This window comes from Musca autumnalis, unplaced genomic scaffold, assembly GCF_047663935.1.
Source record: "Musca autumnalis isolate F117 unplaced genomic scaffold, ASM4766393v1 scaffold_5, whole genome shotgun sequence".
Taxonomy (NCBI): domain Eukaryota; kingdom Metazoa; phylum Arthropoda; class Insecta; order Diptera; family Muscidae; genus Musca; species Musca autumnalis.
In genome coordinates, this window is record NW_027412088.1 from 193,151,388 (window position 1) to 193,157,387 (window position 6,000).

A 6,000-nucleotide genomic window follows, 5' to 3' on the forward strand; every position below is an offset into this window, starting at 1 on the left:
AACCAGAATTGGGCGCTCACACCAGGCTTATTTGAACTTCTATTTCATCAAAAACCCAAAAACTACGATGAACCAGAGTTGGAGATATATAAGAAAATTTTACTCAACTCCAATGCACATAAAGTAAACTACAGCCATAATGAACGAGTGAAATCTAACAAAGGATATAAATACACCAATATAATAAAGAATATAATCGATGGTACTCACACTGGTAAAGGCCTAATGAGAGTAAATTCCGAAAAACCTCAATATGTATATTGGAACGATCCCAATGTTCTTGTTGAACGACTAAAGCGGTTGGTGGAATCAAATCAAAGTGGAAAATATGATCATACAAATGAGATGGTCTCTATAATTGAAGAACTACGAGAGGCAGATATTATATATTAATCATATTTTATATTATATCAAATGTGTACATTGCGATTACGAAATAAATGCAATCTATGGTCTTCTGAATATCATTGTTTTTTATTTCATTTTTTTGTTTTAATGAGTAATATGGTACAGTTATGTACACAAGTCAGCATTTATAATATCTTCGTAATAATTTAGGTGTCGATAGCTCAACCCCTAGATGGCATTGTTAAAGTTTCTTTTCCTTCGAATTTTCAATTTGAGTGAGGTACACTAATATTTATTTGTTTGCTTTTTTTAACTTTCATAAATTTGAAGCAAATGGTATGTTTGATAACTATCAAAATGTGCTCCTTGTATGAAGAGGTTCGATCTTAAGTGAAGAGGGTTGAGTACGAAACTGTTGAATAAGATTAGGGAGCTCTTAAGTTATAATATGAAGCTGTTTAACTCTAAGAGAGAGCTGTTGAACCAAATTAGGGATAGGGTGAGCTATAATAAGAATTTGTTGAAGCGAAAAGCGAGCTGTGGCACGAAATAGTAACTGTGTATAGTGTTATCACATTTTCTCTAAACACAGGGACAAAATTTTAGATTAGAAGATGACAATTATACATAAACCATTGCATTCTCTTCCCCCAAAAAATATGCAACAACTATATTTGTTTGTTTCTTATTTATTAATAATCATTTAAATTCAATTATTATTGGCATTTGTGATTTTCTCCAACCTTTTTAAAAGCTTAAGGATTCTGTTTCTGTCCGTTTTCAAACCATGTGTTATATAGAATTCCGCCTGAATTTCATCCGTTTTTCTTAACAAATATTTGTCTGCTTCGATATCCTTCGACTCCCTTAATGTGCTTTCCTTGAAGATTTCAGGAAGTATATATTGAGAATCCATATTGTAACAGTTTGAAAGTATGTTTCTGACTAATAAAATTATTATAATATAGGTGTGCATTTATAGATCGAAAATTTTAATGAAGAGTGAGATTTATGTTTTTCATAATTTGTGTATTAAATTGCAGAGAAATGGGGTGACATTTAGATGTTGTGATGAAAAGCAACATAAGCATATTTTCAAATGTTATTTCAAGGTCAAGTTGAAGCATACTTTTGCTTCTATTTGATGTTCCAGCCGCATTTCATATCTTTAAAAAAGGTCCAATAATCCATAATAATAACAAATTGGATATTGAGTAATACTGAATGAAAGTTCAATGATTCCTCCTTTTGTTTTAATGTAAACATATAACAACATCAAGTTGATGGTCATACATAATAATGCCTCAACAATGATCCTTGCTTCACTCGAATGGTCGCAGAACAATGCTTCCTACTTTTGTTAATAACGTTTAAACTGTGAATCGTATTTAAGAGTATGGGCTTTTTATACTAAAATTGTAACACGATTAAACATGGATTTCGCAACCCTTCCACCCAACCCAACCTTCCCCCCATTAAAAAAAAGAAGAGATTATACTTATTTTCGAAATTGATTTTATTTATAAGTGTTTAAAAACTTTATTAAAAAGCTATTTATATTGTTATCCTCTACTCTACAAGCTATGTTTAGAAGTGCGTTTAGATGTTCTTTTATATAGCTGTCAATATCGCTTAAAATCAATGGTGATACAGTCGGCAATTCCTCTACCTTCAGGATTTTAGGCTTCTCCGGGAGACCCTTTCTCAAAATTTCTAACTCGTAACTCATAATTACATGTATGCAGTATTGATCTCCAGCAATATCGTTTAAAAAATTGTTCCGCAACATGGAAAATTCATAGTTCTCCATTACTCTACTTAAGTATGCGTCACCGATGCTGTCCTGGAGTAAATGCTGTTGTTGCAAACGGAAGATTGAATCGTCCTTTGAAACTGGCACTGACATATTTTGTACTTTTAAGATGATGAGATACACGTACGATAATTTTTAGAAACTGAATAATTTTTCTAAAACTTCCTTCGCTTTTAAACACTTTATTTGTTTACATTAAATATGCTCAGCATTTTCTATATTAAAAATATATTCCTTTTCAAGTTCAAGACGACAAAATATATGCATATATGTATATACATACATACAGTGTTCAAAGAATCAGACGTTGTGTGGTCCAATAACCCAGATTCATAACATTTAATCAAAACAAATCCGATATTGTGTAATACTGAATGAAAGTTCAATGATTCCTCCTTTTGGTTTAATGCAAACATACACAGCATAAATTTAAAGGAAGCTGGACTGACGTACATACAAACGCTATACCTCAACAATGGTCATCGATTTCTCATTTGTACACATTGGTTCCCCTTTCCCCCTTAACTTCCCTAATCATATTTGCATTCATATCCAAATCCATTGACAAGATCAATTTGAAGCAACCAAAAATTCAATCCATCCTTCAATTAAATATTAAGATCAAACAATAACAAACAAATAGAGAAGAGAATCGAATTCATATTCAAACTCAGCAGATAGCCCCAGGCACTTGTCGCCTTTTGCTTTCGTTAAAGGCGACAATTACGCCTGCTGATTAAAAGGAATGGAAAAAGAACCAAACGACATACACACAAACATAAAATAAAGCGATCGTGGCTGCTGATCCAATGCAAAGCAAAGGAATCATACTGCATACACACAAACATATATATAAACTGATTGCCTCAACAATGGTCACTGCTTCAATCGAAGGGCAATATTCATACAAACATATGGTTAATGCTCTAGCTAATCTTAAAGCATTCGATGCTTGCTTCCCCTTTCAACCTCTTACTCATAACAAATTGCTAGAACTTAATGTCAATACATTCCTCATAACTGCAAAGAATCAAACATACACACGCACCCACATATGCTTTAATATCCCAAACCATCCCTTCAATCCAATATTCAAGTTTTTGCTAATTCTTTACTTGACTTCTGAAATAAAAAAATCGAAAAGATCCAAATGAATTCATTTGGATTGTTTCGATTTATGCACTCAAAGAAATTCTTTTTGAGTACAGTTTCATTCATTTTTTATTTAAGCCCAACTGATGACGTCATTTATTTCATAACATTAGGAAATTAGATCAATGAACTGACAAAAGGAGGGACAAACAGGACCATTGATCATGGTCACGATTAAGCATGCCCACGGACAGACGGACGGACAAACGGAATTCCAAAAGTTCCCACGGTCAGCAGACGGACGGACAAACGGAATTCCAAAAAAGTTCCCACGGTCACGCGGACGGACAAACGGAATTCCAAAAGTTCCCACGGTCAGCAGACGGACGGACAAACGGAATTCCAAAAAAGTTCCCACGGTCACGCGGACGGACGGAATTCCAAGAATTTCCCACGGTTACACATGCATACATATTTTTCCAGTGTACCACCACAAGCGCTATGCCTCAACAATGGTCATCGATTTCTCATTTGTACACATTGGTTCCCCTTTCCCCCTAAACTCTCCCAATCATATTTGCATACATATCCAAATCCATTGACAAGATCAATTTGAAGCAACCAAAAATTCAATCTACCCTTCAATTAAACATTAAAGACATTGTCGCCTTCATCGAATAATAATAATAAACAAATCGAGAAGATCGATCGAATTCATATTCAAACACTCAGTAAATACTCAGTACACTTGTCCTCTGACTTAAAGTAAAGCAAAAGAACCAAACGACATACACACAAACATATAATAAAGCTATCGTGGCTGCTGATCCAATGCCAAGCAAAAGGAACCAAACGACATACAGTGACACAGAAAAGTATACATACACCCTACAAAAATGCAGTTTAGGCTAAATCGTTGGGTTTTTCACAGCAACAACTGCACTGTGGGCCCCTTGGTGACAAAATAACCATAATTACACAAATTTATTTTAATCTAATACGTATATTTAATACAATTAAAGAAATTCAATTTTCACAACACAGAAAAGTATACATACACCCCAAGGAAATACGAGCATTATCGTAAAATTTATGGAATTAGTAGCAAAATTTATAAATTTTTTAGTTTTGGCGAATGTATCTGGGTGTCTCAGATATATTTTAGAGAAAACAAATCATTTTTGGCGGTTTTATGCCGTTATTTTAAGAAGTCCTACCTTCTTGTATAGCACATTAAAGCTGACCCTTGCTTAACTCTCTGCGTTTTTAGGTATTGTACTTTATAAAAAGCACAAAATTAGTTTCATATTGCAAATCTTGAGACCCAAGAAAGCTTTGGAGTTCTTATTGAGCAAAATATTCCTTCCTGGACGTCGATTAATGCACGTTTTTCCTCAAATTTCCCAGGCAGTTAATCTTTTCCGCGGAATTCCTGGCGTAAATTACATACAAAATGCATTGAATTGCCTTGTACTATGGTCTGATACAATCCTTGGGCATTAATTGAATCAGAAATGTGACATATTTTGTTACATACCTGTTCCCAAAGCTTTTAAAGCAACAAAATATAAGCACTACAAAAAAAGCATGAAATTTGTACTGTGAACAACGTCGTTTTCGTATTATGATCATTACCGTTACAATAGGCCCGAAACGTTTCGTATAATTGTACATTTGTGAGTCAATTGATGCCCAAGGATTGTATCCGACAATATTACAAGGCAATTCAAGGCCATCTATATGTAATATGCACCAAGATTTCCGCGGAATCTATTCACTTCCTGAGAAATCTGAGGGAAAACGTGCATTTATCGACGTTAAGGAAGGTATATTATGCACAAAAACAACTTCAAAGCTTTCTAGGGTCCCAAAATTTGCCATCTGATACGAATTTTGTGCTTTTTTATAAAGTACAATACCTAAAAACTGCATAAAATTAAGCAAGGGTCAGCTTTAACGAGGTATATAAGAAATTTGACCCTAAAGAACGGAATTTGACCCTCAAAAATTATTTTCTTTTCTCTAAAATATATCTCAGACACCCATAGACATTCACCAAAACTAAAAAATTTATAAATTTTGCTACTAATTCCATAAATTTTACGATAATACTCGTATTACCTTGGGGTGTATGTATACTTTTCTGTGTTGGGAAAATTGAATTTCTTTAATTGTATTAAATATATGTATTAGATTAAAATAAATTTGTGTAATTATGGTTATTTTGTCACCAAGGACCACACAGTGCAGTTGTTGCTGTAAAAAACCCAACGATTTAGCCAAAACTGCATTTTTGTAGGGTGTATGTATACTTTTCTGTGTCACTGTACATACAAACACACAGTAGCCACCCAGGCACTTTAGCTGTTGTGACTGCTGATCCATTTCAAAGCAAAAGAACCAAACGACATACACACAAACATACAATAAACACAATGCCTCAACAATGGTCAATGCTTCATAATTAGATCAATCAACAGACAGACGGACGGACAAACGAAGCCACCCACGTTGATCATGGACATGCTTCCCCCCCAGCATAAGGAATTCCAAGAATTTCCCACGGTCACCCCATGGTATGCTGTTTGTTTACTTTATAAATGAGTCTGCGACACTTTTTACCCCATTTGTTTACTTAAGATATGTAATATGATACTTTTAATTACTATATGACTTGTAATTTGAGTTTTTTAATTGGTTTTGAATCCTTTCCTATATTCTACTAGGCTGGACTTCTTATACCTGAC